Source organism: Dermacentor albipictus, chromosome 5, assembly GCF_038994185.2.
Source record: "Dermacentor albipictus isolate Rhodes 1998 colony chromosome 5, USDA_Dalb.pri_finalv2, whole genome shotgun sequence".
In the NCBI taxonomy this organism is placed as follows: Eukaryota; Metazoa; Arthropoda; class Arachnida; order Ixodida; family Ixodidae; genus Dermacentor; species Dermacentor albipictus.
The window spans coordinates 116,981,065-116,993,453 of record NC_091825.1 but is presented as its reverse complement, the minus strand read 5'-3'; the positions used below and the strand labels follow the sequence as shown (position 1 = coordinate 116,993,453).

At 52.2% G+C, this 12,389-nt stretch overlaps 1 protein-coding gene across 5 annotated transcripts in view; it reads left to right on the top strand.

Moving 5' to 3' along the window:
- Positions 1 to 12,389, top strand: part of LOC135916125 (cyclin-dependent kinase 16-like) — a 173,617-nt gene that overhangs the window by 122,048 nt on the left and 39,180 nt on the right. The gene's annotated exons all lie outside the window — the stretch shown is intronic.

Sequence of the window (12,389 nt, the reverse complement as noted above, 5' to 3'; positions counted from 1 at the left end):
GTAAATGGGCCTGTTAACGAGTGTTTTCTCTAGGCTGTAGACTAGAAGGGGGCTAAGTGGTCTGCGAGAAATTCTAAAGACAAATCCGCAGACTTGTCTGAAATTCAGGCTTAGAAAGATTGACGCGACGCGAAGTCGAGCTTCCGCGCGGAGGGCGTTGACGGAAGTGGACGACCTCGGGTGTCTTTGCTACAGCTGGCTGGCTGACTGGCGGTTCGTAAATTTCTCGTTTCCCTCCTCGCCTACTCGCGCAAACTTGCGTCGAGATGGTTGTTCCTTCGAGCTTGCTTGTTGAGATTGCAATATGCGCTGTTTGCCCCCTGTTTGCCGAATGTGGCAGAGCTGCTGCTACGTGACCGTTTGAACTTGACGTGCCCTCTGGGCTGAGCGAGGAAAGTGATTCGACCTTTGTGCAGGCTTCATTGTTATGTCACTGCAGTAAACCCTCTTCTCTCTCTCTCTCTCTCTTCACCTGACTCGCTAATTGTTTTACTGCAAAGGACGTCCGGCGGTTAGTTGGCTTGCGTACGTGTTCTTTTGCATCTTGCCTGCCGACGACGGTGGACCTTATAGTTGCGAGCTCAGCGTCGCGTGGAAAAGGGGCTTGCAGTGCGTTGTGTCACCGCAAATTGGGGGTTGGGCAATAGCGGAACTCGTTCTAATAGCCGAGCGCGTGACCTGCTTTGGCGTATAAGCTGGCCCGTCACCGTCTCGCGTGACTCTTCGTTCTCTCTCGTGTATGAACTGCGGCCAGCGCAGTGATCTCTTCATTATATTAAAGACGGTTATAGGCCTTGTCGCAGAAATCTTTTTATGTAACGATGTAATGCCGCCGTTATATTGGCACTGACAATATTTATAATTGCAGTAACATGTTCTACCTGACCGAGTGGTTCTCTACCTGACCTCATTCGCTGAAGCTCCTCATCGATGTGTGTGTCTGTGCGCGCACATCCCTTAGTAAAGTCAATATAGAAATGTTGTTTATATTGACTTCTTGTTGCATTCAATTGACTTCCTATTGAAATGGAGTCGAATATCATTATTCACTTTTGCGAGGGGCGTGCGTGCGGCGTACTGTAGGGTTTTGTAAGTGGGTATGGTATGGTATGAATAACTTTATTTAGGTCCTGAGGGATCAGTCTGGGACTGACGCGGGCCGCTCCCACGTCGGTACAGAGAGGCCGAGCCCCTCTGCCGTCACACGGGCCCTCTAGACAGCCCTGAGTTGTCCACAGTCAAAAAAACAAAGAAAAAGAAAACTCATCGCGTTCCAATCGGTGATATTGCGAAAAGAAAAACATGTATAGTTATCTCTCGCATACATTTGCACGGTTGGCATTTTTTACATAGTTGTGGTAGGGATTGCGTCAGTATAGGACTCGTACGGCGTGTACGCGATTAAAAGATAAGCGACGCGGTGTCATCGCGTCGTTTTATCCTTTGGCCTCGCTAATAAGCTATGCATTATCTTGAGAAACCGGCGCTGGGCATCTGATAGGGGTGCATATGTTCTGTTTTATAGTTCGAACGCGTTTCGATGCGGATGTGCCTTTTTTTTTATTTTTTAAGTCAGCTCCCTCGTGAGATCATTCAATCGGCCGCGTCTTTCCGGTGGCCGCGAGGATGGAGCGCCTGGACAGTATCGACCGAGCAAATAAATGAAGCGACCTTCCTTTCACTCCTCGTTATCGCAACGTTATCTTTCATATCTCCCTCTTGTCGTATATACGTGAGTACGCCGCCGCTAGTGCTGCTTAGATGAACTCTCTGCGCTTATCACATATATGGCTAAAGCCAACCGCTTCAACTTCTCCTTAACTATTTTCGAAGCGCGTACTGGGTAACACGGGTAATAGTTTATTGATGGACGAGGTTCGAAATTCAAAAGCAACGCGGGTGCTCTATGATATAGACTCCGAAGCGGTGGATTTCGGTGGTACCAGTACGTCCCATTGTTTCGTTAATGTCTTTTTTTTTATAATCAATTTCCGGGAGCAGCACAAACGCTATTTAGCGCTGCTATCGCGTTCATCTTATCGGTGTGCGCGACGCGTCGTTGGTGTCCGTTTCCTCTGCGCCTCTGACGTTTGCAACGGATTGATAATCCGTTGTTTGACGTGAAACAGCGCGATAGAAACAAGCAATTTTAATTGCATTGTGCTTTCCGTGAGTCAGTAACTAATCAGACACACGGGCATTCGTTTACCCACTTCAAACGGGATGACTGCTATGTATGTGCAGTGCGTCTAACGAATTGTTTGAACGTGTGACACACTGGCGCGGTCTTACGGCTGTCTCATTTCCGCGAAGGTTTCTTTTTTTCTTTTCCCGCGCTTCCGTTGTCGACTGCACGATGTGTTCCCGAACAGGTTTGCGTAAAAAAAAAAAAAAAAGCGTGACGCGAATTTCTTCACACGTAAGTTTTCTGCGTAACGCCACAACTTGGATAATTATCTTTCTTCTTCTCGAGGCGTGACCTGTCTCACATGGCGTGTTTGCGCGGGTACGCGAGACGATTCCATAAGCTTAATTGGCTTGCCGGGCTGAAGCTTGCGTGTGGATTTCGTATAAAAACTGCAGCCTGTATACAGGACTACGCGAGCGTCGCGTCGGAGTGAAGCGAATCAAGTCGACTGCACAGCGTGTATTGACTCATGTCCGACTCTGTGCGAGGCGCTTGTTAAACACGGAGGCGTTGTGCCGTGTCGGGTTAGTGCGGCTTGCAGACGGCAGCAACGAAGAAAAAAGAAAGCTGTGTTCGGCACGATCTGGGCTTTGATCTCTGCATCGGCTTGACCTCCGATCCGACCCGCTTGCGTCGCGTCCGTGCGTAGGACGTGTTCGCTGACGTGTCGTGTTGTCACAGTGATGACGCTGCGAAAAGCTGTGCCTCTAGTGAGCGGGTAAAGCATTGACGCGGTGATCATAAGCAAAGATACGTTCGAAAGATTTGGTCGCACACAAACGGAGCAACGTAGAATAAAAAAATTGGTACTTGCGCTTATTATAGCTGCACAAGAGTTTAACGTAATAGTTCTGCGGAAACCCGCAAGTACCAATTTACCAGAAACCCGCTACGAATGGGTGGATGTCTCATTTTCCCTTTATTCACAAGAGTTTAAATAGTATGCTGATGGTGTGGGGGCGTCGACTCATCAGGATCCACTCAATGTTCCTATCCGAACATCACCAGCTCGTATATACAGCTGCACTGTGGAGAACTGTGAGTGGAAAAACACAATGGCGTTAGTGACGTCACGTAGCTACTTCTCCCCGTACGAGCACACGCCTCTTGCCTTAACTTGCAAGAATTCACTCGTGCCACGCTAATCGCTGCGCTGGCGTCTCTGCCCGAGTACATTTCATCGTCATCTGTACGTTGGGCGCGGTGCAACAGTGGCGCATTTCGAATTGCATATCGCTTCCGGCAGTGCAGGTGTAGATGCGTTGTCATCCGGCCCGAAGCGGCGTCGATGCCACGCCGTGTGCACTCTAAAAACAGTTTGCACCCTTTGGGGCGTATATTTGTCCCACAACAATAATCGTCATCTGCCTTGCTTGCGTTTCCTTTCTTGAAAACTCGGCGCTCGCTACTTTCCTATCGAGAATGCTGCGTCACACTGATAACGCGCATGCCGTTCGTGACTGGGAAGTACCGGGCTCGCAGCGTTAAAGAAAGGAAACGCGGGCAAGACAGATGACGATTATAGTTGTGGGACAAATATACACCCCAAAGGGTGCAACTGCTTTTACACTCTTAGAACGGTTGCACCCTTTGGCGTGTGTATTTGTCCCACAACAATAATCGTCATCTGTCTGGCACGCGTTTCCTTTCTTTAACGCTGCGAGCCTGGTACTTCCCAATCACGAACGGCATGCGCGTTATCAGCGTGACGCAGCTTCTCGACAGGAAAGTAGCGAGCGCCGAGTTTTCAAGAAAGGAAACGCAAGCAAGGCAGATGACGATTATCGTTGTGGGACAAATATACACCCCAAAGGGTGCAACTGTTTTTAGAGTGTAGAGTGTACGCGGAGCGCAGAAGCAAGACCGCGCGGCCCACGCACCGCCATCTATCCTCGCCGTGCACACCCTCATCGCTTTCGCGTAACCGCCGGTGGCGCGTCGTTGTAGTAAGCAAGAACGTTGGCGTTTCTCCTCTCGCAGAGCGCGACAGCTGCCGTTGCATCTGCGACCGTCGCCGGCGGCCCCCGCCTCGCGCCAAGATGAGTCACGCGACACAAAACAGGTCCGCTTCCTTTGGCCGCCACTCGGGAGAGAGAGAGAAATTTGCTCGTTTCTTTTATTTGTGGTCTCCTTCACCCCCCCACCCACGGACGCGCTGACTCTCCCAGGATGCGCGCGTCCGCGAGTGTGTGTGTGTGTGTGTGTGTGTGTGTGTGTGTGTGTGTGTGTGTGTGTGTGTGTGTGTGTTTTGAACGAGTCGTCGGGTTTCGGCAATTCTCCCGTCTTGGGCCTGTTTCTCATTGTCGCGGAAACCCGAGCAGTGCTGCGCCTGCTTTGAAGAGAGCGCATTGTGCTGCGGGTTCCGTATTGGGTCTGCTTTTCTTTCCTTCTCGTCTTGCACGCTTAGAGTTTCTGCTTCTCTCCTGTCTCTTTCTTTCTTTCTTTCTTTCTTTCTTTCTTTCTTTCTTTCTTTCTTTCTTTCTTTCTTTCTTATTTTCCGGACTCTACGGACGTCGGCGCGCGCGGTCCGTTGAGATACGGAAACAATGGGCGCGCGGAGATCGCGTTTCAATGGCCCGGCCCGTTCGTTGCTGCTTTTACTTCGCGTGCGTTTGAAATTCCACTCGATTACGGGAGAGCGTCTTCTTCTGCTCCTCCTTTTCTTCTCGCAGTGGGGCTCGCGCGTGTCCCTGCTCGTCGCCGTTCTTTCATCCTCGCCGAGATGTCATTTGTTGTCGCCTGCGAACGTGGTCTGTCGCGCGGGCATCCTGACGTCGTTGACGACAGGGATACTTACCCCCAACGCGGAAATCATTGCACAAAGGACTGCCCGTGTATATAACGGTGCAAGGTGCTCACTCGGAAGGAGGGGGTGTGGGTGGAGTGAAAGCTTCGATGCGGCTGCTTTTCTAGAGCCCGCGCGGCGTGCATATACGCCTCATACATGACGTGTCTCTGTGGCGGTGGCAATGCAGTGTGTTGCTGTGTTGTTTCAATGCTAACGGCATAACGTAGTCATTCTTCGTGAGATGGTGTCTGCTGGTATTTTTTTTAGAGGGCTTTAAGCTTGACGAAAACGAATCGTCTTGACGTCGAAGTTCATGGCGGTCGTTATAGTAATTACGAAACCTCTACGACTGGCCAAGCTTATATTCGCATGTTGCAGCAAGAATGAGCGAAATAATAAAGCTTTATTTGGCTTTGCAAAATGTGCTCGGGTCCTGCGCACTTTAGATGATAAGCGAGGCGTCGGCACCGAGGCGCATGTTTCCAGCTGCGGGTAGTTACCGCGGTAATGCGGTAATACATCCAGCTAACTCTGATCTCTTCATGGCACTGCCTTCATTGTGGCTTTTGCCAAATGACTCCCTTCTCTCTCTCTCTCTCTGACGTGATCGATGGAACGTTGGAGTCTTACTCCTTACTTTCTGTTCAGGTTCGCGAGCCGAGCAAAAAATAATAATAAATAAAATTAAAAAATAAGTAAGAAGAAAGTGAGCTAAGGGGGCGCAACGGGAAGAAAAATTTCCCGCCTGGTCTTTGTCGGAGAGACGGCCCCGTTATATAGCGTCTCTCCGTCTTGATTTTTCTGTTTTCGCTTTTTTTCTCCTTTCGTCGTATTATACGGTCATCACGGTTGTCGTCCCCGTTCTCTTAACGACCGTATGACGTCACGCCGCAGGCCCTCCAGCGAAGCAGGCAAGCGCCCGAGAAGCACCCCACCGCCTGCTCAAAATCGGTAGCGTTTGTCTTTAGAACGACGACGCCCCCCGATAACGGCACCCACAGTGACTCCTTCTCTTTCGTTTTCTTCGTTCTTCCGTCTCTCTCGCGATTCTCCCCCCGCTGCACACCGCGCCATGTATACCGCTGTCTAGCACTGTGCTGGTTCCTTTGCTCCTGTACCACTATCTTCCTTCGCAGCCGGGTTTTCTTCTTCCTTTTTAATCTCTTTCTTTCTTTTTGATTCCTCGCCCGGCTGCTAGGGGGCTCCAGTGTCGCGCTCGGCGTCTGGAGTTACAGAAGCACCCTGCTTCTAGAAGCGGCGGCAACTGCGCGCCCTCACCCCTCCTCCGTCTTCGCCGCCAGCCGCCATCTGTGCCTGATATAAAGCGTGCGCGTGCGTTCGCCGTCCGGGGAGCTCGCTCTGCTAGAGCGCTCGTGTGCAGCTCCGTCTCGTCAACTGTGTGCAGTGCAGCGAAGACTAGGGCTTGAATTTTCAGCCGCTCAGCAACTAGAAAGCAGGCTGCGTGGGGCAGAGAAGGGAATTAGGAGGGCTCTGGTCCGTATTGTACGCTGCTAATCCGTCGACGAAGCTTCCATTAAGCGTTGCGTGATCACAGGCAGACAGTGAGGTGGGTAACGGCGAGGTAACGCAAGGATTAATTAGCGCGAAACGAAGTTAGAAGCAAGTAAACGGGGCAAACTATGTTATGTTAAACTCTGTCTCATTTGCAAACGCGAGACTTCGAAAATAAAATAGTTGGAAGTCGGCGCTTGTCCCGTTGTTTCTGTCTCGGCGCTCGTCTTCGTTTTGGGGTCGTTAAGCTTTATCGCATCACTATAAAGGAGCTCTTCTTCTAATTGTTTACTCGATTCGTAGCTTTGGCTACACTGCACCGAACTTGTGAGGTAGAGCATAGCAACGTAGTAGTAGGAATACAGTAGGACACGGGGCGCGCGCGCGCACCGCGGCCTCTGCGCCTTGACCCGGGTCTTCCGCGCATGCGCCGTGGCCCCGCAGCGGTGACGACTCGCGTGTTGTGTGCTACCATCTGGACGTCGTCTGCGGTCGGACGGGACGGGACGTCAGGAGAGAGAGAGACGCGAGCTCTGCGTTATCGCAACCGTGGCCTTCCAGTCGTGAAAGGCCAGTTGTGAAAGGGGACGCCGCTGTGTCCCTTGCACTGCAGGCTATGGGAGTAACGATATGTAAGCCGAGCGCTCGGCTTTGAATAGTCGTCGCTGCAGCGTTTTTTATTGCTCGACCTGCTTCGTCGCGCGTGGCCGGACGCGGCAGCTGCGGTTCTGCTTTCGCGTGACCGATCTCCATTACGGCGAAGCTTCGTTTGAGCGAATTTCCGGGATCCCGAAAATTTCATAATAAACGTTTCGTTCTTTAATGCTGCGCACACGCAAAGCAAGAATGTGTCGTTGAGGCGTGCAGGTTCACTTGCGTGATATTCGATGAAATGTCATCTTCAAATGCTTCTGTTTGCCGCCTTCCCGTTAACTGCGAGATGATGTGGTGTATAGACTATTTTGGTAACCTTCAGAATTACAGATGTTCCGCGCGGAAGGGACTATATACTCAAAGAAGCAACTCCGTTGTTGTCCGACTTCCTCCTTGTGGCGCCTTTTGCGAGCCCAACTTGTCCGTTTCCGTTAACTGCAGCGCCTATTGCGACTTCGTGCCGGTTTGCAGCATCTGTAGGTTCATATCGCGAAATTGGGCTCTTGAAAACAAATACGTATAGTATAGACGAAGAAAACTCAGCACGAGCGCTCGTGTCGCGTTTTCTCCCCTACGCCCCTTGTATGTTGTTTACCGGTAAATTTTTTTCGACCTGAGTCTATACCGGCTTGGTTCTTCAGTTGACTCTTTTCACCCAGGTTTCGGGCATGGTAGCGCATCAACTGCGGTGCCTAATTTCGGCCAATAGCCTGTGTATAGCACATAGCCGGCGCATTTGGCGTGTCTCCGTGCGAGCGCTTCTTCTGTGTGGTCCGCGTGTGTGTGTCGTACACGCGGTTGCTTCCTTGGCGCGCCGCGCCTTGCCGTCTCTCCCTCCGCGTTTCGGGCGTTCCTGACGCGACCGTATTGGAATTCCAAGGCCAGCGGGGGGTTGCTTCGCGAGGCGGGGGAAGAAGCTGCTGCGGTCGGCGGCTCGTTTGCTTACCTTACGACTCCTCCTCCTCCGCTCGCTGCTGCTTCCCGCGCGTGTTTTTTTCGGAAGCCGTTAACTTGTTTCGCTTCTATGCGCGTCCGCCTGCGTTTTTCTGCGTTACGCGTCCCAGCGCGCCCTTGCCTTTCCTTCTTATCTGTATCTCTCTCTCTGTCTCCTTTCCAGTATTGGGAAACTGGAAAGAAAGTGCCGTATACTCGCAGCTGCGTGTAGTCCTCCGCGTTTGCGGTGTGTTTGTGTAGGGGGCCGGGGGGGGGAGGTGACAAGTTTGCGTACGCATCTCATCGTTTGCGCTCCACTGTATGACTGTCGCTATGCGGTACGTCGCGGGCTCGACTTCCTGCCGCGGCGATGGCTGCTTAAACCGAGGTGCACGTGTGGAAAAAGAAAAACACCGAAATATTGAAGTTAAACCGGTGGCCTTCACTACGACGTTTCTTATTTATTTGTTGTCACTCTGGGACGTGTTAAACATCGGCACTCGATGGGCTCTTTTGTTCATGTTTGCCGTTCAGAAGCCTCTGATGGGGATAATGGCGGTGACAGTGAGGGTTAGAGTTTTGTGTTCCGGGGCGAAACGTACGGCATGGCAAGGGTACCACGTGGTGTTTTTAAACGTGTGCACAATCTCTGAAGTATTCTCGTGTTGTCCTTTGAATTCCGCCCAGATGGCGGCAGAGGCGCAGGCATAGCTGCGTACACTACAGGTGCTACTTAAACGCGAGTAGTAGGCGGTACGGGGCTGGTTCTGTATTTTCGCAGGAGATGGTGGGCTAGCTGCAGGCTCTCAGCGTTGTGGAGTGTGTGTGCGTGTGTGTGTGTGTGTGTGTGTGTGTGTGTGTGTGTGTGTGTGTGTGTGTGTGTGTGTGTGTGTGTGTGTGTGTGTTGCGATGACATTTTCTCGGAGCCTCATGGTGCCACACCCCCTCAGCTTCCATCGAAACGCGTCTGTGGCTCTGTTTTGTTGTTGTTGTTTTTGCCTCCGAGTGTGTTCCGTGTGTGTGTGTTGTGCGTGCGTGTGCGTACTTCTCGGGCTGGCGACTTGCGGAGGCTGCCTGCCATGCGGAGACGCCGCCCCCTGTGCAACTTGTACGATAACGTTCGGGTCGCAAATGCAACGTGGTGCTTGCCTGCACGCCTCTTCTTTGGCTGTGGGCTCTCTCTCTCTCTCTCTCTCATACTTTTCTCTTGTGATGTTTGTTTTTCTTTTCTTATTCTGGCCGCACAAGCAAATAAACGAACACAAGAAGGGCGCCTGGAGAAGCTGGTCCAGGGGGAGAAGAACCGCGCCTGGGTCCTCGCGGTGACACGAAGAAGCCTGAAGAGAGATATATATTTCCGAGAGGGGCGCCGGCACGGCTAGATGCATCGAGAGCTCGCCGCCGTCGCAGTGTTGATGCAGCGCTATCAGGTGGAGGCGCCAGGATTTGTGTTTTCTCTACGGGGTGTTTCCTCTCTCTCTCTCTCTCTTTGCGATTTGGTTTATCTTCCGACCAGGAAGTCGCGCGAGCGTGGTGATTCAGTGGGCGTATTTCATTCCGGTCGCCTTGTTTGTGTTGTTGCGCAATCCACTGAGTTTCCTTCTGCCTGCGAACGCGTCCTTGTGACTTTCTCAGTGAACGACTTTTCATCAAGATATTATTACGTTACATAAATGGTGGAACAGTTTGCAGCGATTACGCATGGGCCAATTCTTATTGTCTCTCTTTGTTTAAAAGAAGTGTTAGTGCTCGGGAACTTGTAGAAAGACGAAGCGTAATAAATAACGGCACTAGGACGTTCGAAGCCACGTTCACGAACACTAGGACAAGTTCGTACTAACCGTCATTCCCGTAGTATAGCTGAGTGATCTCAGCGCCAGGGTGTCCTTTAGTAGTCTTTTTTATAAGAAAATAGAAAAGAACAAGAAATACAAACGAAGAAAACAGCTTTATGACGCACCCTATGGAAAGTTAGGCCTAAGTTTCGGTATGAGCGTGCCGCGCCGCCCCCTACCAAAATCACGTTGATTTGCGAAGGGCCGTTGTTCAACGTGCTTGGCGCGCCGCTTGCGTGGGGCGGAAGTGTTTACGTTACGTGAGCTCGCGAGACGTGGCTTGTAGTTTTGCAGCGCATGTACGCGAATTTGCATTTTCGGAGTTCGCGAAATCTAGGCACGCACCTTCGGGAACGGCGCCTTTAAAAAAAAAAAAAAAAAGAAGAGCGCGCCGACGTTATCGATTTTGATTACGTGCGCATTGCATTCCCGGCCGCGCAGCCTGGGTGCGACGTCGATGTGACTTGGACTTGGGAGTGTGGTTTGAACATGACTTTTTTTTTGTGTGTGTGTGTGCAGTAGTGTCGTCGCGAAAAACGTCCGTGCACACAGAAAAAAATCTTAGCCATTTAAGTGAAAGTCTCGTGCGGATGGAATGGTTTTATAATAACCAAGGCGACAAGCAGCCGAGAACGGCAAAAAAAAAAAAAGAACGAGCTTCGTGGCACAAGCCGCCACCTCCCCGCTTCAAGGGGGATGTGCGTAAGATCCATCCATCGATCCATTTGGAGGCGAGTGAATGGGCCGCGCGCACGGCTTTTGGGCAGGTCCTTTTGTGATGCGCTGTTCCTTGGAAGTCGCTTCCCTCCATTTGCAATTCGTACGGTGTGCAAGGGCTATATACGCGCCGTGCTGGTTGTAAGTGCATCTCCTCGAAACCCATGAAACAGGGGCAGTGTGCGTGTGCATCGGGCCGAACGCTTACCCACACCCACTTCCGTCCTCTCTCCTCCCCCTTGACATTCCGAGGCATTGTTACTTAAAGGAGACGCTGCAGGAAAGAGATACGTGTGGAGAGGGGGAAAGAAAAAGAGAGAATGCAGGTGGTTAACTTGCGCGTAGTCGCGCGCGACGGCGGAGCGCTTTGGAGGAGCCTGCACAGGGCAGCTTTTGTTATGTCGGTTAGACATCCGTGTTGTTCCTGGAACGAGAGGGCGGGAGCGACATGGCGGAGAATGTTCTTCTGCGTCCCGCCGGCATGTCCGGCAGCAGAGGCGTCGTCGCCCTTCTCACACGTGCCAGGAAGAGAGAACACCCTCCCCCTCCCACTTTCTTTTTGCTTTCTTTTATATTGGCTCAAGCGCGTCGCATCGTCTGCTCAGTAGAGAGAGCACACGCTTAGCTGCTCGGGCAAATGCAAAACTGCGCGTGCGTGCGTGTGTTGACCTTCCTGCTTTGCAATTCCCGACGCGCGTTAGCGGCCATCCGCATGCGCATACTTTGGAAGCGGAGATCGCGTGATAACTAAAACACTGTCGCATCTCTTTCCATACCCTTCCACCTCCTGGGTCGACGAAACTCTTTTATTATGGAGGCGGATAAAACACGGTCGGCGCGGCCTTGCGTGCCGTGCCCCTTTTCCCACGGTCTGTCGCCGCGGTGTCGGCAGCGTGCGAACGCTCGAAACCGTGGCCACCTCCAGAGTGACGCAGCCGCGTCTGACTCGCTCGCAGCTACAAAGGACGCGCACACAAGTGTCTGGAGTGTGTCACCGTCTCCCCGCATCGTTCGTTACTGCCGGCGGCAATTAAATAGCGCTCTCGAAAGGAGCGAGAGAAGGTCAAGGCGTTGTTGAGAACAAACGCGAGGATGCGGCGGCTGGCACCCACCCGAGCGTGTCGTCTGTCGCGTCTGCTTCTTTAAAAGAACGTCTGCTGCGGCGCTCTATTTAAAAATGGCGTGACTCAGAAGCGAGCCTCCGCTTTCTTCGACGCTTCGTTTGCGACGGGCGGAAGAAATGGGTTTGTTTATCGCCCCCCCCCACCCCCCCCCCCCGCCTCCCCGGACAGGGGTCTCGTGATACTCCGCATCACTGGTAGTTCCGTGCAGTGTAGCGAATGCTACGACTGCTGCCCTTTGATACGTAACCAGAAGGAAGTGGTGACCCCCCGCATTGTCCGTCGTCGCTCAGTCTTCCCGTGCTCGGCACCGGTTGTTTGGATTTAGCGGCGTGCACGCCAACGGATGGAGGGCGGGGGGTGGGGGGAGTTCCTTCTTATTTCTCCGTGGCACGCAACTTATTCTCGTTCCTCGCTGTGACTGCACCGAGTTTGTTCGCTGGGCGCGGTGTTTGAGTTGACGCACGCACTCCTTCTGCTACCATTTTTTGTCTGTGTCGAGTTGGTATATATAGCCAAACACACACACAGAGAGAGAGAGAGAGCGACTGGCAACGAATAGTGGTCGTGACTGCCTATTGCTGCTGACATTATAACCGGAGCCGAGGCCCCACCGGGCCATCTATTCTAATCTCTCTCTC